The 27,307-nt window shown below is 26.9% G+C and overlaps 1 protein-coding gene across 2 annotated transcripts in view; it reads left to right on the top strand.

The window, feature by feature from the left end:
• Positions 1–978: 978 nt before the first annotated feature.
• LOC126894768 (uncharacterized) overlaps positions 979–27,307 on the top strand; it is a 31,096-nt gene continuing 4,767 nt past the window's right edge. Inside the window, exon 1 of one of the 2 annotated variants that reach the window (XM_050666014.1) lies at positions 979–1,154. The gene's annotated coding sequence lies outside the window, so the exon portion shown is untranslated. Of the gene's footprint in view, positions 1,155–21,428; positions 21,514–27,307 lie in introns of those variants that run through there. The other variant, XM_050666015.1, reaches the window with a different exon arrangement.

The raw sequence follows: 27,307 nt of genomic DNA, 5'->3' as shown, positions 1-27,307 counted from the left end.
CATTTCAATTGTAATTAAGTTTAAACAACGATTAAATCATTTAATAGTACAATTTTAATTATTAAAATAAGGTGTCGTGTTATTTTCGGGGAAAAAAAACTCTAATAAGAATTGTAATGAGTAAAAATTTGAAATATTTATAAATTACCTGAACGTATTTGTATTTATACATTCTCATGTATCTATAAAATAAAAACGCATTTCTTAACGTAAATTTGTTATTCTAGAATTTAATTTGGACAACATCAACATGATGAAATGTTCACGTGAACTTTTAAACAGAAAAACATCTTTAGTAAGAACCGACCAGTGCGCAGTAAAAAATGATGACATCGATTCGTTGCGGATAACATTTGTCTAAGGATCGAACGCAAACAACTTGTGAAATTTAAGTATTTTGTCCGAACAATAGAGAAGACCAGTGTGCGAACCAAACAATTTACAGTCGGCAAACTCAGGAAACGGATAAAAATCGCAATCGGGTTAATATTTATTATCTTTGGTCGTAACACGATCTATCGGCAAGTCGTGGCCAAGTCAAGACACACGGAGGCTAAAGTCGCAGTCGTTTTTCATCATGTCACTAGCGCCGCCCTAGGCAATCGTGAACACGTCCACTGCCTTGCAAATTTTTCGCCGGTACACAATATAATAGAAGCGCAATTCACAATACATAAGTCGTTATAACTGTAAATAAAAAACAACCGATCGACCACGTGCGTAGAACAATAAGTTCTTAAGTTATGTCGGTAATTACGCACACATCGCACAGCCACGGTCGTTTACTATCGTGATGACTGGCCAAAGGTGTTCGTCAAGCCAAGGGAGGTGTGATGGGTTCAAGTTTGTATCACTAACCTGACGTCGACCGTAAAACATTATGTCCCGTGACTTTGAGATTTTTTTTTATGGTCCATGATTTCAGATTTAGTGAATAACTAATTTGTCGATATCGCTGCGACTTATTGGTTTTGTTCGATTTATTTCGGGAAAACTAAATATTATTACGTTCGCAAAAACATAAAAAACATAAATTATTTCGAAATTGAGAAAACAATTATGACACGGTTTCAGTTCTACTATTTCTATAGCATACATTTGGATGTTGACCTATGTTAAAATGTTAACCGCCAATCATTAGACCAAAGTATAATGTAAGTATTTTTTTAAGGTACGCGATTAAAAATCTAAATTAGCCAACAAAGTGGTCCCGTCCCCACATTCCTATGATTTTAATTACCCGGTTTTCTACTCTACATTCATTGTTTTATTTTTTGCTTTTGAGATCACACCATTATGATAATAGCATAACAAAAAATTTAATTAAAATACTAATATTTTTAAAAAGTGTTTTTATATCTTGCCATTATTTATAATTTTAGTAATTTACTAACGCCCAAAGTGTTTATATCAACTAAGCAATAAAATTTTCCCAACTGCACACTAATGTTCAACTGCACTTTAAATGATAATCTGCATTTGACTGTTGTGTAAAATATACAAAACAGTTTTTTATGCGTAAAATTATCTTAACACGCAATTACTTATTGAGGCTATTGATGTATTTAGGCGTTGAATTATGAGAAATCATTAAAATTTAAGTGTCAAACTACAGCTATTTTTCCACTGGATTTTTAAGCTCATCAAACACTTTGCAATGTTTTTAAAAACGTATAAGGGTCATGAAAATAAATCTGTCATGGATTTGATCCGATTAATCGCATTGCTCAGTATGAAATTTTCGAATAGGTAAACCAAAATATTCCGTGTAAAAAATATTGTCTATGCCATAAAATAATATAGACGAAATCATTTTAATGCGATTACATTTGAAAGTCGTTTTTAACCTATTAGTATGACTTCTTCAGACTATAAATGTCAAAGCAGTCACATTAATTTGATATTTAGAGAAAGTATATCATAAAAACAGTGTTTATAAACGTTATAATAATGTTAAAAACGGGAATTTTTTTTTAACGGAAAACGAATAGAAAAAAAAAATTATAATTAAACGTAATATTAATATTAAGTTTTAAAATAAATTCTAAAAAAACTCTTATATACGTATTCACTAATTAAGAGAGAGTCACCTCCTGTCCTCTTAAGATATCTTAGATGTATTAAACAATATTTTTATTAGTCTACTAAGTACTTAAAAAAATATTTAAAAGGTAAAATCTTATATTAAGATATGCTCTTGGATAGTTATTAGGTTTATTTTTACTAGTAACTAAAATAGTTTATTTAATTATAAGCAAATTATATTATATATAAAAATTTCATAACGAAAAAAATCAACTTTCCTCGTTCCATTTTTATTCAGGGACCCTTTTAGTATTCCACTAATTTAAATTAGACATAACATTTTAGATACTTTTAATTAATGTTGTTTTATTTTAGTTATTACAATTAAATAATTGTCATGTTTTATTTTAAATTCTTATTTTTTAAATTACGCTCGAGTCAAAACTTACTTTGTAAAACAACAATATTATATCATTCTAGCAAAAAAATTATAAATACGATTTAAAACTAACATTTTCGAAAATTTTTTCATTGTTTAGTTAATATATTTCAATAAAAAATTCGCTAACATTACTTTATTTTTTAAAATCCAAGAAGATAATCTATTCATATTATAATAAATATCATAACAAGACTAAAATATTGAAAAACACATAAAAATTCACATTTATGCATTGAATAAAAATTATAGTAATACAGTTTTTATTACATGCCGATGGTCTTATTTTTAGTTATAAATTTAAGTAATTTATTGTATACTAAATCAACTCGCGCCTTAACTTTAAGATTATGACTATAATAGTTTTAAATGGCGTCAATCTATATGAAAGAATATAATTCCACAGAATGATAATTTTTGCATGAAGAACACTGCTACTTATATTCTATTTGACCTATTGCAAAATTTCATATTAAATTAGTGACAAACAACCGGCTTGACGTTTATCGTTGTTTACCATTTGAAACAGCTGAACTTTTCTTATTGTTTTCGATAAACTCCACGTTACTTTCATTATTTTATTGGTTTTTGTGCTGTAGCCATTTTAATTGTTGACGCAATTTAATATTAGACTTTCATAATTTAAAAAATTACAGGTATCTACTCAATTAATAACATTAATTTATCGGCGACCGTAAAAAATTGCTACACGGAGTGAGTTCTTAACAAAAAATGTACTATGTTTAAAGTCAATAATTATACAACGGGCATCTAAACTAAAGAATTTTTTGGACAGTTTGTGTAATAATTATATCTATTAAAAAAATTCACTTTTTATTATAACATGCGTAACGTTTTAAGAAATGAACGGAAATTCAAAATAATCACAGTACACAAAAAGATAAACAGCGTAGATATATTAAAATACTATAAATTGAATATATTTCACTACTTTAATATAATATATGAGTTATATTTTCTATGTCCGATTTAAAAATGTTACACTTCAATGATTTAAATTTAGTAGACCTACTCAATAACCGCTTTTGTTTCAACTTAAAACCATAGCAAAATGTACTTCTCTAATATTAAACTAATAATGTATTTTGGATAATTTATACCTGGATTATAATTTATTTTTATAGCTCCCAAGGAATATACAGTAAATAAAATAAAAAGCATTAAATAAATGTAGATAACTTGTAGAATTATGGAAACAGTTAAATTTAGAAGAAATCTGTCTCGTTCAAACTGCGAGATGAATCACTCGTAAAACAAAAAAACATAAAACTAAAATAAAATCTATACATATACAGCTATAATTTATAATAAGTAAACTTTGATGGGTTTTTTATCTATTATGGAGATGAAATAAAGACTATTTTACATTATGTAATAAAATGAGACTATAAAATTTCATATTAAACAGTATTGTTTATTTTAATACTACAATTGTGTAACTAAAGACCTCAAAGAACATGCGAAGGCTACTTTTTATTGTTTGAACATTATAAATGCGATATTCAAATTTGAAAATATCTAAAACAAAATTTGAAATAGAAATAAATCCCACTCGCTTCAGTATCTGTGAACTAGTACAAAGAAAGTGAAACAAAAAATAAACAGATTAATTAACTTGGTAAAAATGTTTTGCCGATTTTGATTATTATTTTTTTCTAATATCATTGTGACTAAAAAAAATAGTATAAATTCATATTAATGGTTTATTGGTTTTCTAGATATCATGTAGAATGATAGCTGACAGGTAAAAGTAAGGAAACGCGATCGCAGAAAAAGTAATTAAAAATAAATAAATAATTAACGCAGATGGAATATTAGTTCATAGTTTCACTGACGTGTGTTTAATTTTTTAACAAAAATGTGTAGCCTCCAGGAGATACATATTTAAAAACTTTCATTGAAGAATCGATATCTTAACATTTATAATTGCTCGTGTTTGTAAGATGTCGAAAAATAAATAAAAATTTAATCAAAAATCCGTTTAGAATCTGTATCTATCAAAACAGTTTTTACAATTTACCGAAGACAAACAAAAAAATTCACTGAATAATACAACGGCCACAATGTCTCCCGTTAATTAATTGACCGTTTTAAATAATGACTGTGTATTAACATTTCATGGGTGTTGTCCGATTGCGCATCATTGTCATTAACCATGTGCAATAACTATTCTGAACAAGTGATTCACGACTTCCAATGTAGGTCAACTGGTTACCAAATTTGAATGTTACCAGGCCAAAGTCGACAGTGACAACGTTAACCCATATAATATTTTATCGAACCACGACGACGACATCAGTCGATGACTAACAGAACTGTCCCTGGCAAAAGAAATTTTAGGTCTTTTTAATATTCGTTATGTTTTTGAGTCTCATAAATTTATATTTTATGCCAAATAATTACGATACGCCTTACTATTTCATGCCTAAGTATATATATATATATATATATATGACTAGTAAGTGTTTGCTATATAAATGTAATCGGCCGTTAAAACAAGTAGTCCAAGTCGATAAGATCTGTTGTTGATCTTCAGTCAATCTTGTAGTGTTATATAACAACGCGTGAAATGCAAATATTCTTCCATAAAAAATGTCTGTGGCGGAATAATGTACAAATATTTATGTTTAATAGTTTTGTGAGAATAAATCTAAGCACACCTATAACTGCCATAGTGTGGCGTTTTTTGAATGTTATCATTTAATAAATATTATATCAGAGAGGATCTACCACAGATTTTTAGGCAATAAACCATAATGAAAATAAATAAGAAACAAAAGATTAACAATAGATAGGACTCATAGATCTACTCACTACGTACATTAACATACAATCTATAATGTATTTCTTGTGTGAATTACTCTAGGAGGGTATTTAAAACTTATTTTAAAAGGGGGTGACTTAATTTTTTTTATTTTATTAAGCGTTCTAGAGAAATTTTTTTTGGCCAAATTGCAAACTGATGATTAAATAAAATTCTTTAGAGCTATATATCATAAAAATCGGCTTTAAAAATGTTAATAGCCCTGGTCCAAGAAAATCAAAGTGCGAATAGTATATGGTTTTATGCGACTTTGTTAATATTATTTTAATAGTAACAAATATTTCATTTACTTAAAGCAGTTTAAATTATAATATCTAATGGAAAAATATGTAAAATATTTGTGGTATAAAAATGCAGATGGCCCATTTCACTATTTTTAGTTTTTAGAAATGGATGTTAAAATTTAATAACTAATTGTCAATTAATACGAGAAAATGTTATACTATTTAATCAAATTTAATAGTATTAAAAAACTTTTACAAAGTTATTTTAATTAAACAAATATGATTATGTCCCGAGGTGTAAAATATTATATTATACGTTTCTTCAGCTATTTAGAATATATTTTAAATGTATAGTATGCGTACTGTTTTAACATTAACTTTACAAACGTATAATATTAAAAAAAAAATGAATCTGACCTCTTTCCATATGTTTTGTTTATAGAATAAAAATCAATAAAAATATTATTAGTCTATGTCAGGATGTACATATGCAAGCTTTTTATAGGGCGCTAATATTTTAGTATTACTAATATGATTCAGTGGTTTATAATTAATATTATCTAATTCTATCAATTCAATATAATAGTATATTATTAGACTTAAGATTAAACATTGTAAATTGCATCATGTGAGAGATTTATTGCAACCAATAAGAGACGAAAAGTAAATTATTTTTAAATATTTTGTGTTGTTTTGAATGATTCATTTGGAAAATCCTAACCGAGTCTTTATTTATAACGTACAAATAATAAATACCAGCGAAAAATTCAACTCGAAGTTATACTTTGTAATATAATTATGTTACACGATTTCAATATTAATTAATAAAATTACACATTTATTTAATATGTAAAACATTAATGATATTAATTATTTAATTTGCTTTTTATTTATTGATATTTTTCTCGCGGCATATTAATTAAACTAAATGTTAAAAATAATGATTTCAAATTAAACGCTATAACATATATTAATAAAGAACGAATGAACTTAACGATTTAACTTGTCCTAATAAGTTTCAAATTCAACAATTTAATTGTTTTATTTAATTTAAAAGCAAAATATATCTTTCAACGTATTTGACTAAACAGTTAAATGGATAATAATATTGAGTGGTCCAAACTCAAACAATTCACATGATATCCGCATTAACATATCCATTAGCAGTAATAAGCGTAACACTTTCAATTGACTATTATCAATTGTCAGCGTTTATTTCTTGACGAAGTCTGTCAATTGATATTTCTTCATAAGACCTACTCATGTTGAGATTAACTATGACATTATGTTCATTGGAATGAGCATTATCATTCTATTATAGGCTAGCAGATGAGTCTGGACATGACGTCACGTCGCTTACAATTTAATGGAATATTAATTTTATAATGAGACGGGCCATTGTGACTTGTAGAAAATTTGCTTCGTCCAATTGCTCAGAGTTTTTTAAGTTACAAAAATATTAGTTGAAATTTGCACGTTTTGTTAGTATCAAACTAGTTGTTATATTAACACAGCCACTACATGTCAATACTATACCACGGGCGTTTATGATTAATTTCAGACTGTATATTGATGTGATTAATGGTATGAGTTCTGAATCGTTTAAATAAACATGAGTCATTCAGAACAAGTATCTTCAATATTGTGGTGAACGATGCTAAATGATTTACCAATCTTTTAAATATGTTATCATAACTTTTAAACTCGGTATAGTACAAGAATTGTTTTAGAAAAAGTATTTACATTATAAATTCATGCCATTTCCTATCTGTGATAAATTTATTTTTCAATGTGTTACTTTTATTTATTTCATATTTTACGTTCTATAATACAGTTAATTATTCTTATGCGAGTTTCTAATAAATATTTTACTTTATTTCTTAAAAAAATTCAAATTATTCTGCTGCCTTTAAAATTATCGTATACAGCTTTTTAATATTTAGAGAAATTAAATTTTTTATTTTCTCGTAACTCATATTTTGGGTAACACCAAAAAAAATTTAAATTGCTACCCTTAGCTATTGCGCATGTAACCCATCTCATAAGTCGAACCTAATTATTATTTAGAAGTATTATCAAATTACTATTTATTATACAACGATATTATGCAACAAAATTCAAGTAATCAATAAAAGTACCAATATGCTCAGTTATTCTTTAACAAGATCCAAATTACAATTAAAATTTAGTATATAATCACACACATTTACTAAATAACTGTTAATTAATCTAATTTTCCTACATAATAACATAATGTATTTATAATTTGTACAAACCATCCTTCAGAAATTAATTATAAAATAAAGTCAAGTTAAAATCAATCATAAAAAATTCTTTCTAAAAATAGTTAGAATTTCTTGAAAACACATCATATCTATTTACAGACATTATACATATTCTTTGTTTCCTAGAAATAGGAAAAATATTTCCAAAAAGTTTTAATTTTTAAAATCTATAAACTTCAACATTTTTTAATTAAAACTACAATAACTTGTTTCGATAAATATATCAAAATGACACTCTTTTAGGAACACCTTAAATATGAAACAGCACCGCTCTCAAATTTCTTGTTCACGAGCATAGTTTTTGTTAGGATACGGTTTCAAGTCTACACATTGCAATATGTTCTCTACATTTTATGATACTTAAATAGAAAAAACAAATAACACAATAATAACAAATTGTATTTTAATGATTATAAAGTTATATTTTGTAAATGTTTGTGTTAAATAATTAATAGTCGATTATTATATCAGCTAGGTGGATCCTAAAAACTTGTACAAGTTATTACAAGTCAAAAAATATATGTATTCATCTGTATATAAACAGTCCCCGAAGTTCAACAAAAAATGTTATTTTTGTGTAATAAATCATCGTGTATTTATAAAAATATAATACAATTTTAATGTTGTTAAATATAAATTCTTTTGAAGAAAAGGCTTTGCAAAATATTAATGTTTATCCAGAAAATCGATTAAAGAAAGTTTTAGGAGTCACCCCCTTTCTGAAAATAATTTTATCCGAATAATCGAATTTTCTTTAAGCATAATCGCATTAAAGCGTTTTATGATAGTGATTTTAATAATATGTAAGAGGAAGCATAGGATAGTTCGGGCATATTACGAGGAGAGATAAATCAGAAGCTGTAAGAACAGTTATGGAAATGATCGTTAAAGGAAGAATAGGAAGACCAAAAAATAGGTAGTTGTATGTGGGGACGTTACGAGAACTACTGGTGTGTGTTTAGATGATGTGGTATATCGTGTTAAGTGGAGATTTAAGATATGGGTGGTCGACCCCAAGTAGTTGGTATAAAGGCTAGGGAGAAAAAGAAGAAGAAAAGGTACTCGATTGTACACTTATGTGCAGTAATATAGCTGTAAATATCAGTTGGCGACAGTGGTGAGCTGGTGACAGTGGAATAAAACAGTTAACTACTAAGTTAAAACGGGGCTCGAGCAAATAATTATCTTAATGGGCTTTGTTAATGTCCTTGGCATTACTAAGGGAAATCGAATCGCCCCCGCCAAATGCGTTTCTTTTGTGTGCACCTCACGACATCTTGGCCTGCCGTTGGTGCACTATAGTTGTATTCCCGTCGAGCTGCAAAAATTAAAAGGATTAAAAAACTTAAGATCGTCACGACTTTGACCCATATTTCATAATGCATTACTTATTTTACCCGGTGACTGTTTTAACGCTGGTGTTCCTGTGGGTAAATAATATATTCGGACACTATTACAATAGCACGAACGACACCGACAATTGTGTTCACCCTCTCCAGGTCAGTGCACGATCTTTGGCACACAGTTTTCAGTCCACAACATAATGCAAAAAACCGTTAACACTGTTATACACTACTACGTTACTACACAAGTACATTATTAAGAGTATTAGTGGTCAATAAGTAAGTGATCCGGTAATGGATTTTACGGATTCGGCTTATTGGTTTGGCAAATAACTTCCATTATAATTACAATTTATTATTTATTCATAGTTGTAAAAGGCTTTTACCTAGCGATATTTCTCATGTGTGAATACACTCGCCATCACAAACGTAAAGATGAACAGTTATTTACCATGGAATAAGGCCAAGGTCGATGGATAACAAAGGAAGAAAATATTAAAACACAATCGAGCAATAAAAAAAAAAAGGAAGAATCTACATCCGTGTAGTAAATGACTGCTATTGTATTTTTCACCTAAGAAAATTAACACGAACATTTCAAATCTTTCATGCAAAACATCTCATATCTTGATATTTACAAAAAATTTTTACGGCATGATTTAAATTTATTGTTCTTGTTAAATTTTCTTCCACATTGACATACTGACAGAATGGAAAAGAAATAAAACCCAAACCCCATCCATTGAAATAATATCATGATATTAGAGGGTGCAGTTCACGACAATTCTATGTTTTCAAATTTATTATTGATTACAAAAGCAATAAAATAGCAATATTTAAGCAAAGAATTATTTAAATATGTAAGACACATATTAGCCCTATAGTTAAGGCAAAAAGAAATTCGAATACAAAACACCACATTTTTACTTTGTTTCTTCAATGTAATATAACTAATGTTACTAAAAGTATTTAAAACAAATACTAATTAAATTCTTGTAATGTGTATACATTATAATAGAATAAAATTATAATATCAATAATCATAATAAAACAATAATATTTTGAAACATAATTAGTTGGTCTTTAAATTGTTAATAATGTTTATTATATAAACAATAATTTTAATAAAATATTTAGTTAAGATAGTAAATTACTTTTGACTAAGATTAAAACAAAATAGGTCCTAAATTAATATTAATGATTTTTAACATTTTGGTATTTTTTACTGATATTTTGGCAGTACAATATTTTAAGTTTTTGGTTATATATTTTGCATTTTTCTTCAGTTTTTTTAATTATTGTTACTATCTGGTTATTCATTTTAAATTATTGGTTTATCTTTAGATCATGAAATTAATTTGGGTTTATATTCTTGTATTTTATTTTAAATTATCTTCATTTAATATCTGAACAAACATTTTTTTTTTGACTGGTAAATTATTTTTTAATTCGTTCACATCTGAAGCATTTGTAATAATCATAGTTTTAATTTTAATTTTTTATTGTAATAGCTTCACATATAAATGTAAAAAATTAAAATTAAAATATTAGTTATACTAAACTTTATAATTATTTTATGGGACATAATGAATTTTATACATTCATTCTGCCTCAAATGACTTTTTTAAAACTAATTATTTAAATCTATGTGATTAAAATTTCAAAAAGAATTATCTTTTTTATATCATTAAATTTACCTTAAACTAGGAAACATTTCTATTAAAATCAAATTTCTTAATTGATAAAATTCGTAATTCTGGTAAAAAAAATTATTAAATATATTTAACACATTTTGATTTTATAGTTACATTAGAATAATCAAAAATACTTTATATTAATACGAACACATAAATCGATTTTACTGTATATATTGTGGTAAAAATGTACAGTTATTAAAGTTTCAAAGACTTAAAAGTTATAAAAAAGTCTTGTACCTTTGATTTACTTTCGAATAATTAAAAATGCATTTAATTCGGTCGATACTTGTTGTTATGCAAATTTATTTTTGTTATAGTATTGTCATTGAAGATTCAATTAATAAGGAAGGAGAAACAAAGCTGAATGAAAACCAGAAAATTGAAGGGAAATACTAAAATACTCTGGACGGGCAGAAATAACGAAACTGCTTATTTAATGGCAACAAAACAATAAACATAAATTTGTATAACAACAAGTATCAACCGAATTAAATGCATTTTTAATTATTCGAAAGTAAATCGAAGGTACAAAACTTTTTTATAAGTTTTTGAAACTGTAATGTCTGTACATTTTTACTGCAATATATATAATAAAATCAATTTATGTTTTCGTATTAATATAACACACATAGAAAAAAATTGTAATTTTTTTTTTTATTTATTATGAATATTTACAATCTATACTACAAATTGGTACAATAAGTAAATTTGATGTTTAAAAAAAAATGATTTTAAGAATGACATGAATTATAATGAAAAGGAGATGACTCATTAGTCACACCTCTAGCATGTTCTTTATTTATTTTAGTTACGAATAGTAGTTAGTCATTAGTTATTTAGAAGATCTCTATTCCATAGTCGTTTTAATCTGCGAGGAGGATTTGAGGGTAGAGTGTTTGTTGACATTTTATTAATTAATGGGTTTCTATGTGTTAATAAATTTTGATGAAATCGTTTGTAGTACACTACTGCAAGTTAGTTTACATCTGTATATCCAATACAGATTAGTTTGATGTATTAAAAATTGTTTTTGAATTTTCGGTACTTGGATCACTTGACACTGCCACAGATCTAATTTTTTTTGCAAAGTTTTAAGAAACATTTTCAAAAGTCAAGTTGACTGGGAGAATGAATTATATTATTAAAAAAAAATATTGATTAAAAAGATACTTAAGGTAATCATTAAAAAACTTCTAAATTAATCAATACATTTTTCAAAAAGTTATAGCAATAGAAAATTTAAAATTTATAAGAATAAATTGGAAAGTTTTATATAAAAATAGATACAATATACAATTTTTTTCAAAATATACATAGCTATAATTTAAGATATATTTAAAGATATTAGGTTTTCCAAAACATTTTCAAAAGTTAACGTTTTATTCAAAAATTGTTATCTTTGCTATATGGACAGTTGCAAGGTCCGATTTTCAAAAAATATTCTAAGCGAAAGTGATATAGATAAGGTAATCAAAACAATTTTTTGTCTTGATTCATTAATTTTCAAAATGTTATTGCAGTTTCAAATAAAACACTATAAATGTTGAAATTAACCTATTTCAAAAATCGCCATTTTTGTAGGAAATTACCTCATTCAAAGGAAAGAGTGAATTTTTCAATTTTCAGGGAAATATCTTCAACTATATATAATTATAATCATCCACTTTAGACATACTGTTGGAAGAAAGCAGATCAGTAGAAACTAAATAGAAGTGGCACAAACAAAAAAAAACACGTCACTTTAAAATCTCATCTTCATATAAAAACTTAAAAACTTATAATTAAAAATTTTATCAAGAATTGAGGCATGTCAAAGTCAAGAGATCAATAACTTATATTTTTTTTTCGAGAAATTAATAAAAACGTTTCCATTTTTCCATTGGAGCCATTTGTAGCTCTATCTATGAGCATTTGTTTTTACAATTTATAAATAGCTATTGAATTTGAAATTTTTTCGCAATATTGAATAAACTTATAAACTTTAAATGGTTAATTTAAAAGTTAATAATTTTTTTAGTTGTTCATAATAACTTAAAGTCATTTTAGTGATATATTTGTAAAAAGTGAATATTTTGATATAATGTTCAATATCATGTTTTATGTTTGTTTTGTGTTATAACAACATTTTTCGTTTTCTTACTTAATTATTTGTTATACTTTTTTTTTAATTTTAAAAATTTAAGAAGAGAATATTTATTTTAAATCTAATGGTATTTATAAAGTTCCTAAGTTACATTATAAGACTATTAACCTTAATAACACAAGTTCAACGATATTTAAATATAATATTTTTATGATAAGTTAATAAATGATATTACAAAAATATTTATTTTAACTGAATAAAAGTATTATTTGTACTGCTTGTTAACATTATTGTTTACATTTTCTATTTTCCATTATTTTTTATTAAATTAATCCAGTTTAACAACAAAACTTGCATAGCTATAATAAATATAGATAGAACTATGAATAAACTATAGAAAATATATTTATACAACAACTATATATATAAAATATAATAACTTCTATGATAATGAAGATATTTAATTTAGTTGATATCTGAATTTGATTTTATTAATTAGGTGTTGAAGACGAATGATCAGTGTTAAAGATCTTAAGTGTTATTAGTTTGCTTAACATTATTCTATTTAATGTACTGTTATTTAATATCAAAAAAAAAAAAAAATTATGTATAAAACATAACATTTTTAACGGTAAAAAAAAAACAATTAAAAAAATATAAATATTTCTTTGGTTTTATAAAAAAAAAAACCATTTTTTTCGCAATCCTGCATCAAATATACGACAATACATTCATATGTCTTCGATAAGTATACACTAATAACATTACAGATCTATTTGTTTTCTATTCTTCATCAGAGGTCGCTTTATTATTCCCGTTATGGACTTAAAACTTTTCTCCGGTTTACCGCCCACAGCCGCAACTCCGTTTACTATGAACGTGTAAACGTACAGTTTAAAGAGAGACAATAGCATTGGACAAGTTGCGCAAACTGCAGTGCTGCATACTCATGTTGTTGGTCATACCTAATCACATAACAAATCTGCCCATTGTTCTGAAGTGTATGTTATAATGATATAAGGTCAGATTAGATCTGAGCTGGCGTAAATTCACTGCAAAACCTTTTTTATTTAGTCAACAAATATTAGAGTTAAGGAAAGGAGCACATTATATCGTAGAATATAGAAGGCATTGTTTACATGAAAAAATAAAAAAAGGACTAATAGGTCACCGCTGTTGATGCCGATTCGCTGCGAAACATATGAATACTAAATTATTCATAGAAAAAATAATGATTTTGCTTACGTAAAACTTACCACTTGGACAACAAGTTCTTAGGTGTGACTCAAGAGCAGAATTTGAATCGCAGCGCAAGTCATTATAACTACGCACACGTTTTTGTTAAAAAAATTAATTGCATACGAAAATAATTAAAATAAAAATAACTAAACGTGCTCAAGTAGTAAACGGGGATGTTTAACTACTCTTGAAGTTCGAGTACGTTCTTTTAATTTATGATTAATAATGTCCGTATCTCGTACATTATTATTCCAACTAAACAATTTGCATAATTATTTATGTTTCCTCGTTCATAAATTTATTATTGAAAAAATAAGTTCAGTGATTTACTTTCCACGATTGCACAACAAATTAAAATATATGAATATTTTGCATCCTAAACTACAAATTAAACATTTTTTTTTATATAATTACTCGGTGCTTATATATATATATATGATTTCGAGCTGTAGGAATTTCGTTTACGCATATACGTATGAAATTAATATCGGAATGACACAACAAAACTACATCAACACGTGGGTGGCACAAATAAAACAAACAAGAAAACACCATAAATGTGTCTACTGGATAATTTATATTCCACTAATTTGTTACCGGCACGCTCTTCGTGCTTCAACTGATAAGTTTCTGTTGCTCCTTCGTTGATGTGCAGCAAGTCATAGTAAGAAACATTAAGTCATACGGTGAAGAACATCTATGCACGTTCATGCCCCGGGAGGCCGCAAGTTTCGTTATACTCGGTGGTTGCGTAGTTGTTGTTTTTGTACAGCTGTTAACGGCTGCAAGTCGAGTGTCCTGCGTATGTTCTTCCATGGAGACTTTTCAACGCACCTATAGTTTCGTCCATAACTCTGTAAACTGATAATAGCACACGCAGACACGAGTAATTTGTAGCAATTAACATAACTGCTGCACGACCAAGAAATCGTAATTGAAGGTCGATGATACGAGCGCACTGATGCAACGAAATTTACATAACAATGATAACACCAATATGCATTGCAATTGAAAATTCGAAATTAATAATATTAGTCCAATATTAAAATATTGTGCGTAGATTAATTTTGCTATTTTCTTTCTAGTACTTACTGACTAACCATTATTTTCAGTATTATTTAATATTAATATTTTTATTTTTTACGAATAATAATTGAAATTAGTGAAATGCATTTAAAATATATTTTTTATTTTATTATTTAAGCTTTTTTGTTTCATTTGTAAATTGTTTTTTTTTTGCATAGATAATTTAAATAGTAATTTTACCTTACCCATTTTCATTGTTTATTCAAATGAAAAATTTCTAGGATGATTTTTGTTCAATACTTTAATTGCTTATAAATTTGATCACATAGAACTCCAGACTTAATTCTTTTAAAAACTGACTAAATTTTTAAATAGCCTTTTCATTTACGCGCAACTTACTCATAAGTGTTAATGATATTGAAGTTTCTGTAAATTTATACAATTTAAAAATATTAATGCCTAATTTTTAAATGTATTGTATACCAACACTACATAATATATTTATCAGTTAAACTTTTTAACGCAAATGTTATTTGATAACAATTCTTAAATTTATACTATTTTTCAATTTAAAGACTATATTGAAAAAAGTTGATATTTTTTTGAAACGAATATAACAAAAGAAAAACTTTAGCCATTTTCAGAAGTAATAAATACTTAGGTATTCACAAAATATTATAATTATAGCTACAAACATTTTACATAATTTTAAATATTTGATTTAGATCTCTTAATATAAAAACAATTTATGTAAAATATAGGAAATTCGTGTACAATTAAAGAGCTTATCAACCTTATCATTTCTTTGTTTTTATATTAATAATATTTAAATGTCAAAAATAAAGACTCCAATGAAATAATACACACAATCGCTTAATAATATCCTTTTAATTTATGGTATTAGTTTTGAATACATGAAATAAATATTTGAAAGTTTATTTTATACATAAAATAATTTTATTGAGTTTTAAAAATCAAATTATTTTAGTTGATAAAAAACAAACCAGTGTGAGTTGAAAAAAATAAAAACTAATAATAAAATGAAAAAATACTCTAAGTTAATATTATTTATGATTATGTCACACTCAACATCTTATATTAATTAAGATCAGAAGCTCAGCCTGAAAGGAAAATGTTCGTTGGCTTTTATAAATTTTATTTCTTCTCAATTTTTTTTTGTTTTCAGTAAATGTTTGTTTTTTGATACGTGAAAAAATTTGTATTTAAAATATGTTTTAAAATCTATCATTCTGATAGTCACGATTAAATATTTCCAGTGATATCAATTAAGTATAATCAAACAGTTTTAAGATAGTAACTTATATATTTTTAAAATTTATTTCAACAGCATATAGTACACGTGAAGTTGTAATAGATATACTATGTTCTCGAGTATAACGACAAATACTTTTTTCAAAACATCGTTCTTTTGTTTAATTAAAGGAAGAGGTGTGTTCATGAACAATACGATGGGCTAATTGAATCCCACGTAACAATTCTAATTACAAAAATAGAAACACAAACGTACACATACAACAGTTAGGTACCTTTGTTTACAGCGTACGACACGTTGTAACTACCTACTTGTGTGTTACTTTAAAATGCAGTCATAGTTATTGGAATAAAATAATAATAAAAATCAAAGTGTAGGCGCGCTCATAATCTCACAGGAATTTCTTTTGATAGCGACTTGTAGCATGTTCGACCTCATCGTCAGTTATCAATCTGTGCGGTGTCTGACTACAGACAGTGAATGTGTTGACGGATCACGATTTAATTAAAAATCCGTCACGTGAAAACGACCTTGCGCACGCCTTTTTGCTCTATATTTTGTTTTTTTCCACGTACATTAAATATTAGCAAATCGAGAAAATCATTTTTCGAGTGGCTAATTGTAATCTTCCGAATAGTAGTTTTGTGGCGCCAAATAGTTATGAAATCGCGGTCGCGCATTCCTCGACAGAAAGACTACAAATAAACTAATAATTCGGTTTCGATTAACATACCGACCAATAATCCTTTAACGCGGAACACTAGAAATATGTTTTTTACAACATAGAAGTTATGGAAATCTGTCTAACGAGTTCTTAGATTCTAGTTATATAGATAGTATTGCAGTGATGCATAATTAAAATACACTATTTACTGATATTTGTTGTTCAAGATTCTAGAAAATCTTTACTTATTATACATTGCAAATCGTCATGTTTGATTTTAAGTATCACTGCGTATTGCAAAATTCTGTAGTACAATAATTATGTACTTTCAATAGAAACTGAACTGCTTAGGTTGATTTGTTTGAATTTTTTTTTGTTATTACGAATTCACGGTGTAAAATATAGTTAAACACAGCAATCTATAAAAAAAAGTTATAATCCCTCTAAATAAATTGTAAAATTAATTTAAAAAGAAAAAATAATAACAATGAATCTCTCAATTATAATTAAATATTAGCGTCCGAGCATTTCAATTGGAAATATTTATTCATAGTTAAAACATTTATAAATAACAGTTAATTTCACTGAAGTTGTTCACTAAAAATGAACCGAATCATGAGCTCAGGATTTGTTAATGGTTAGATTATTGTTATAATAGATATACATTGTTCATTGTGATCAATGCATTCACTATTCAAATTTAAACATGTATAGCAGTGACTTGCTATTGTTTTAATGACGACACCGTGAAATAAATTGTATTTATTTGTGTTCCTGCATATGTAAGAATGCATATTATTGATGTAATTCAAATCAATTCAATTGTTTTTCGAAGCTTGTTAAAAATCTTGATTATATTAGTTGGTACTATTAGTCAGGCACATTATGATACGTATTTTATTTTTGGTATTCACATAATTTTATACACATATGAGCAACCTAAACTCATTAAATTTCGCCTTCCAAAATTGTTTATAAATGTATGTACTATTATTTAGCAGCTCATACAATTTCTATATTATTTTTTGGGAGGCTAGGACAAATTTTGAAGAGTTTAAACATCTCTAGTCCTTCCTGAATTTACACCTATGTTTAACACTAAAAATCATCCATGCAATTTTTATTATGTAAAACAAATAGTGTCTAATGAAAATGAACACATATTTCTTAAGAAGTTAAACAGTTGTCAATATTAGATGCAAAACTGATTTATGCACTCTAAAATTTAATAATTTTGACGTAGCTCACAATTATGCTATTTGATGATCTTGAAAAACAAAATAAAATACTCCAAAGTAGTTATTATTACCACACAAAACATTTGCAAATAGTATAAGTCTTTTTCGTGTTCTCTTTTGTTGTTTTTTTATTCATATTTTGACAATATTAGCTTTGACTTAATATGACAATTGGCCATTTAACCGTTGATATTGAAAAATGTGCGAATTTAAAAATCTACCAATATGATATCTTACACCTGAAATTAAGCACACGAGATGTTGAAAAAACTTGACACTTTAATTTTTTGTTAGCTGATAATATGGATTTTTTTTTTATATATTTACAAAAACTTGTTCACGCATAACACATTGTTAAACACGCGTGAGACTGTCCCGTACGTTGAATTAATTACTTAAAACTATCATGTTCAAAATTTGTGCCTTCTCCTCCGCCTTTCGTCCGGTGTAATTACACTGCTATGTACCCTAGTCGTCGCCCAAAACGGCCAACAAATACAGCGCATAGAGGTGTATAAACGCCTCGTTAAACGGTCGTGTGGGACTTTCACTTAGAGCCACACGTATCGTGCGCATTACATAAGGCGCGGGTTGTTATTTATATAAATTATCAAGGCATATTTTTTTTCGTCTTTAAACGATACATATAAACCGTCCAGCGTATCCACTCGAAGACTTATTATTATTGAACAGGGAAGAAACGGGTTAACGAGTTAAGTATTTTCCATGCCATGATTTATACGGACTCGGGTACAAAAAGAACGTGTTCGGCAAGCGTGAGGTCGATATCGAGATCTCATCTGTTATCATTACCCGAGTATAATATGTACACTGTCAGTCGTTACTTGTCGTTATTGCAATTGCTTCATCAACTTCCCTACAGCCACCATTAATTTATTATTACAGCATTAAAATATTACGATGGAGTACTTTTATTTATAGTAGCCTACTCTTTTCCCGCCATCCAATTGCCGGAACGTATTCCTAACCGTACGCTATTTATATACATTTTACTCTTTATTAGTATCTTTTTTTAACTTTTTGATTGGGATAATTAATTACAAACAACTGTTTGTAAACACATAGTCGGTTTTCTTTCATCTCAGCCGATTAATGTGAGAACCGATAAAAAGAAGGGAAATATACATAACTCTCTATAAGCCAGATGTGCGTGCATAGATTTTTATTGTATTTCGAAATTTCAAATTTTGTTTTTGATCACAAATATCTGGTCACTGAAATCACCAAGCTGCAATGCAGCAATTAACCTTAAAATAATAGTTGTATAAACTTAAGATTTACACTTTCAATAAATTCATTAAATCTTGAAAATTTCGAAAAATCTTATTTTGTGAATTTATAGCAATTATTTACAATCAACGTGCACAATTTACCCTTATTATTACTATAATATAACTTATACTATGCGTTAAATAAGTAAAGGGAGCACCCTCATATAAATGTAAAAATGTATTCTGCAGATTTTAGAAAAAAGGGAATATCTATTATAACTATTGAAGTATAATCACAGAGGGTGAAATATATAAGATCTATCCCTTGGGACAACTGCTAGATGTGACATCTGTGAGTATAATCACCCTTTGTTAGCTGATACAGTGGAAATCATATTCGCAATAGTAGTTTTATATAAAAGCATTAAGAACTCAAAAATTATACCCAAGCGTATTATTTTTATTAAGGTATTGAGATTTCTTTTTTAAGAATAGTAATTTATAAGGGTTGAGACTTTATGCATTTATAAAGTTTATTTTAGTCATCCCAAGTACGTCAATGATATATAGATATTCGTTTTTTTTTTATCTTAATATCTTTTATAACTAATATGCATAGATATTAGTTAGGATTTTAGTTTTGGGAGGTGACATGGGGATCACTCCTAGAATAAAAAGAGTTCCAGTGATACTGTATACCTATGATAGAATTGTATGGAATTAAGTGTCTCAGAAGTAGTCAAACACAAATTTAATAAATGCATAGAGTCTCGAAGCATAGTNCTATGCATATTAGTTAGGATTTTAGTTTTGGGAGGTGACATGGGGATCACTCCTAGAATAAAAAGAGTTCCAGTGATACTGTATAACTATGATAGAATTGTATGGAATTAAGTGTCTCAGAAGTAGTCAAACACAAATTTAATAAATGCATAGAGTCTCGAAGCATAGTAATAATATAAGTATTGAAATGGATCTTAGTACGTTGAGATAAATTATTTATAAAATGAAATAAATTAAATGTGGATCGACTATTTGGCAAAATTCAAACGTGTTAAATCTAATGAATTTTTAAAATTTTAAAAGTTTGTCTCAGAATAATTCGTTTACAATGTATACAAATCACACAAAGGTGGCATAATGAATTATATCTGGGGAAATTAACTCTTTAACTCTGTCTCAACAATACATTGTTGATTGATAATTTTGAAAACCGATTTTATGAATTTTTGTGAGTACTTTTTCCTGTATTGCAATGTTATCCCTAAAATCACAAATCAACCCCACAAACCAGGTGTATAATAAACCGAAATAAAAATAAAACTGTACGTTAGAAATTTTACAAAAATATTGGGTTTTTATAGACGTACCATATAGAACCCAAAAACTAGACAGATGCTGTTGTATAGGGCACACGACCAACAGTTTTAGGCGTTGATCGTTATTGTAGGCTTAAAGGCAGATGCAAAATGGAAATACTATACCCTGGGGAAAATACAAGTGCTAGGGAGGTTATATGCTTGTGAATCAATGTTTCCGTACGTGTTTTGCCCTCAATAGCCTCTTTGTGTCCAAGTAAAGAAATTTAGAAATGTATAAACGAAATTTGGCTTTTCAATAGTTGTTTTCTAGATGATATAATTATTATTTATACTACAAAAAGTGATTATTGACCAACGTAAACACTAAAATTTCATTCGAGGACAAGTTTAATCGAATGCGGTAAAACGTAAATGTGATATATGTTATAAATTTCTCTAAGAGCTTATATTTATGCGAATGTTGTAGAACTGGTAATGCAGTTTATGGTTTAACATCAAGTGTGATTTGTTTTCTAATATTAAAAAAATTATACGATACATAGAAACTGCTTCAATAATATGAATCAAAATAGGCGATCGTATGTATATTATTTCAAATGACTTATTTATGATATATAAGTAACCTAGTTTACTAAAAATATGCATAATACATTTAATATGAAGTATGTTTAACAACTTTTAACCAATATTAAATTAAAATTAATAAATTGTATTACAATATTAAAATAAAAATTATAGTCTACAATATCAAAATTAGATAAAAATCGGTCGTCAAAGCCAAAAAATTTGCAATTTTTACAAATAATTACGTTATTATCAATTAAACATTTAATTTAACAAGCATATAATATTTGATTGAATTTTAAATTATAGAGATTGTAAAATTACATATATACAAATTATAAAATTTGTATAGATTTGCATCAAATGGTTTTTTGTGGTACTGCATATCATATCATCTATACTTGTCCCAACTATGCCGCGACTCCACGGTGCTAGTTTTTTTAACTTAAATTCAATCTAGATTATGGAATATAGATTTGTTAGTTTCGATGCGAAGCTGAGAAGATATTATTGCGATGTGTTTTTTTATGTTTCTGTCGCCACTTTTTCCTAGCTCTCATTGGACCAATTTTTTTTTTTTTAATTCGATATTACTAAAAATATTTTAATTTAAGAGTAAATGATAAACTATTAATTTTATATTCAAATATTAGTAGCTAATTCATAATAATACATCTGTTATATAATTTTAAAGATCAATAAATCCTTAATAGTTTGATGATTAAATGAGATAGTGACGTATCCAGGTGAGTTAAGTATAGTCTTCACTCAAAAAAAATTATTTATACTTGTAAAGTTAAAATTTTGCTAGACTAACTTCAATAATACATAACAATAATTTTATATTCAAAATACATTCCACTTACATTTTGTTATTCAATATTTAAATTATTTCAATATATTTTATTCATATTATCTTTAAACAGACATTTATTAAACTAACAACTTAATGGTATATTAACTTTTTTTTTGTTTGACTTGATATCTATACAATCAAAGTAGTGATATATTTTTTTCTGAACAAAGAACAATGGAACCTCCGGGGCAAATTTATTTCAATATCCTAAATATTTTGTAATTATTTTCAACGAATTTATACGTAGTCAATACAACATTCTCTTAACTATGTAAATTATTTTACTTTATTAACGTGATGAGGAAATAATAATCTTGTTATACTTCACGTGATTAAGAACTATGAATACATTCTAGTTATTAAATTTAGAATAATACAAAACCAAAACATTTTGGTAGGAATTAGGGGGAAAATTTAAATCCTTAAAATTAACATTTTTAAGATATATATTAAATTGGCAAATAATTCATATCGTTAAATCATTTAAACAAACTTTAGTTTTTTGTGGACCCATCTTCATAATTTTATAATTTATTAATTTGTAGTTATTAATATATTTTTAGAAATGTTTTTATTGACAAAATAAAATAAAGTAATTTGATCTTTCATTGTAATTTTTTACATCTTTAGGTTTTTCCTTACACAATATTTCGAATGTAGCTGCTGCTATCTGTTAGAAAGTAAACTTAATAAATAAAAAAAAGATTTTACCTTTTTAAAGCGTTAACTTATTTAAGGTTGACATTTTTTTTTAAGTATTATAGTCGTAATAAGCATATGTCTTATTAAACAAAATTCTTACTGATGACTTACCACCTCGACTGACTTCCTGATTATATTAGTACATTTCCGACTTTTGACATCTTGAGCCAGATATTTTATAACAGTAAATAATCGTTATTTAATCTGTTGAATGAAAATTCATGTTAGTTTATTAAAATGCAGCTAAATTCAGTACGTTTAGAAGGACCTATAATATAAACGTGTCGATAGCTACTTTTGGATCAGAATTTGGTAATCATTAATATTTTTATACCTGGACGTGTAGAGGAGTGCGGCTGATAAATATCTAATAATGTAGTCACAGTATGATTATTTATAACATTAAACATTTCTCAGAGTTTTTATTCTATGGATATTTTTGATCACAGTGTAAAAGTGGTAATGTGATTAAAAAAATCATTGTGGAAATAACGATGATTGCTACTTTCTACTAATTTTTTTTAGAAATCTAAATTCTCAGTATTTCTCTCAAACCCAATTGAAAACACAAAAAATAGAAATAAACAAAGGGTACCACGCAGCAGAATTGATATAATAGTAAAAATTATAATGAAAAATTACTATAAATTTAAAAAAGCATTACATAAAATAGGACCATAAGAATAATACACAATTACAATTCATCTATGACAATCTGATCACTATTTAGAAATAATATGATAGTATTAGAAGTATGATAGCACGAGATAAAATGATCTGAACACGAGGCCTTATCAGGCGATATGGTTTTATTACAAGTTTCTCGTAAAATGGAGAATTTTGAAGTAACAGCGCTATCTACTATTTTATGAATATTTTCCCCCTGCGTTTTAAACATTTTGTATTCTGAAAAAATGTTTGTCGTTAAAACTCAATGTTAGCCGAATGTTTCCCCTTCAACGAAAATTTTATAACAAAACCGGAAGCACTCGCTGTTCCAGCTGACCTTGTCGTGTCCAGTTAATTTTAATTTAGTTTATGAATAATAGTAATCGATAATAATTATAAAAACAGAATTTTATAAGATTTAAATTATTTATAAATAATGATAATATAATTTATACATTATTAACAGAGAATTTTAACGATATTTCTTGAATAACTGTGTGAAGTAGCAGTAAGTGCTATTTTTTAACAGTCATACCCATACCTCCTACCAATCTATATTTAAAAATCACCATAACTTACAAAAAACTGGCCCATAAGTCGTTTTCTTAATTAGATCATTTACACTATTATAAACTAGCTACTTAAAAATATACATAACCACATAAACAAATTAAATTGGCACCCCTATCAATTATAAACGATGATGTTAAAAGTAATAACTACTAAATTAATATATTCAATTAAAAATATAACAAAAAATTTATTACAGTATTATAAAAAAACCCTCACAGGGGGGTCGCAGCACAGTGGTGACGTGGCATAGTTGGATCAAGTATAATGATATCTGACAGTGATTAAAATCACTATCAAAAAAAAAACGCTTCGATGCAAATCTTTAGATAGTGTTTAATTTTAAAAAATTAGTGGATTATTCCAAAAGCTACATAATCTGCTAGTTCCTTATTAGTATCCTGATTAAGATAAAGTATGTCGAATGAAAAAAGGATTATTAAAAAATAGTATTTCTCATAGAAAAATTGTAATGATCCATACGCTTTTCAATAAGTTATAGCATTATAACGTTAAAAATGTAAAAAATAAAATCGAGAATTTTCACACAATAATAGCATTTGGTAGCTATTTTCACCGTGAAGACAAAATAAAGTACGACATTTTTTTTTTGCATAATAAAGTAAATTGTATTAGCTTTAATTTAAGATATATATAAAAGTGTCAAATTTTCCGGAACACTTTCAAAGTTTAAGTTGAAAAAGTAAATTTTTTGTGAAAAACTTGTCATTTTGAATCCCCCCCTGTGGGCAGGTAAAAAGTCAGATTTATAAAAAAAAATATACTAAATAAAAGGTAAAGACATCATGCATCTATAAAAAAATGTATATAGATTTGGCCATTTTTAGAAATTTAATGCAGTTTTAAGTAAAAAAAAAATAAAAAATGTCAAAAATTAGCGATTTTTACATTTGTAATTTTTTGGAGGATTTCCCTCATTTACAGGGTACGAGAGAAACGTTTTCAATTTTTGAAGATAATGTCATACTAGATGCGATTTGATATCTTTTGATGTTATGTTCATCAAAATCAATCCAGCGAGAGCTGAGATTGAGCATTCACAGATACAAAAAAATGTAGTCATAGAACACTATATATTTTAGCTTCGATGCGAAGCGAGAAGGTATTGGTTTTACTATGATGTGTTTTTTTTTTGTGTTTGTTACCACTTTTTCTCAGCTCTCACCGAACGGATTTCTTTCAACGATACGTCAAAAGATCACAAATCGTATCTAGTCGAAGACATTACCCTTAAAAATTGAAAAAAATTCCCCCGTTCCCCGTAAATGGGGGAAACCTCATAAAAAAATTACAAATTTAAAAATCGCTAATTTTTGAAATTTTCGAAATTTTTTTTACTAAAATGTGCCGTAACTTTTTCAAAAATATAGTTTTTTTTTTTAAAAATGCTTGATGTCTTTACCTATTATTTGGTATATTTTTTTTTTATATGTGACCCTTTACTTGCCCACAGGGGGGGGATTTAAAATGACAACTTTTTCACAAAAAATTAACTTTTTCAACTTAACTTTTGAAAGTGTTCCGGAAGGTCTGACACTTTTATATATATCTTAAATTAAACCTAATGTAATGTACTTTATTATGAAAAAAAAAAATTTGACCTCTGGACTTGTCTCCACGGCGAAAATGGCTACCAAATGCTATTTTCGTGTGAAAATTCTCGATTTTATTATTTAAATTATATTTAACTTTATAATGCTATAACTTATTGAAAAGTTTATGGATCCACACAATTTTTTTATGAGAAATAATATTTTTTAATAAACCCTTTTTCATTTGACATACTTTATCTTAATCGAGATATTAATAAGGAACCAGCAGATCAAGTAGCTTTTGGAATAAAACACCAATTTTTTTAAAATTAAACACTATCTAAAGATTTGCATCGAAGCGTTTATTTTTGATAGTGATTTTAATCACTGTCAGATATCATTATACTTGATCCAACTATGCCACGTCACCACTGTGCCGCGACCCCCCTGTGCTGGGGTTTCTTTTAATTAAATTTACAGAATCTAAAAATTAATAAAAATACCCCCTTAATTACTAACTCCTCCTAACTCTCTCTTTTAGTATACCCCTTAATTATTAACTCCCCCTAACTTTCTCATTTACTACACCTCCTAATTATTAACTCCCCCTAACTTTCTCATTTACCACACCCCTTAATTATTAACTCCCCCTACTTTCTCTTTTACTACACCCCTTAATTACCAATTCCCTAACTTTTAGTATAAACCCTAATTCCTCTTTGTTATTCACACATAATTATTAATTACCCTTAGATACTATTTTTCTATCCCTTTATTACCAATTATTATTATTCTGCTCCCTAAATACATATTACTACTAATTTATTACACCCTTAATACTAAGTACTATTGGTTTATACTAATTACCATTATTCTGCAAAGAAATTATAATAAACAAAAATATAGTTTTCTTTTTCAACTTTTCACGCTCTCTTTAAATCTCTAATTAGACTTTTTCTATCACTTCTAAGTTTTGATAGAATTACTTATTATTAAAATAAGTATTGACATAAAAAAAAATTGTTTTAAATTAATACTGATTTTAATTATTAATATGTTAAAAGTATGAAAAATGACATATTTAACCTATTTTGTTAATCCTTTATGGTTGATTTTTCCGAAAGTTTATAATAAAAAAAACAATAGATGATTTTTTCAGACAGTCATTGAGTATGACTGATGGTAATGAACAGATAAATATAAAAAAAACCCACCACAGTGAGGTCGTGGCACAGTGGGGATGTGGCATAGTTGGGTCCAGTATAGATTTAATCTGACAGTGATTAAAATCACTATCATAAGAAATGCTTCGATGCAAATCTGTAGATGGTGTTTAATTCTAAAAAATTGGTGGATAATTACAAAAGCAATAACAACTTCTACTTCCTTATATATATCCAGATTATTAATTCTTTTTTAATTATATATTATATATTTTTTATAATTAATTGTTTTCAA

This window comes from Daktulosphaira vitifoliae, unplaced genomic scaffold (assembly GCF_025091365.1).
Source record: "Daktulosphaira vitifoliae isolate Bord-2020 unplaced genomic scaffold, ASM2509136v1 Scaffold_1, whole genome shotgun sequence".
NCBI classification, from domain to species: domain Eukaryota; kingdom Metazoa; phylum Arthropoda; class Insecta; order Hemiptera; family Phylloxeridae; genus Daktulosphaira; species Daktulosphaira vitifoliae.
Note: the sequence above shows the minus strand (reverse complement) of the source record. Positions and strands in the feature narration are given on the sequence as shown.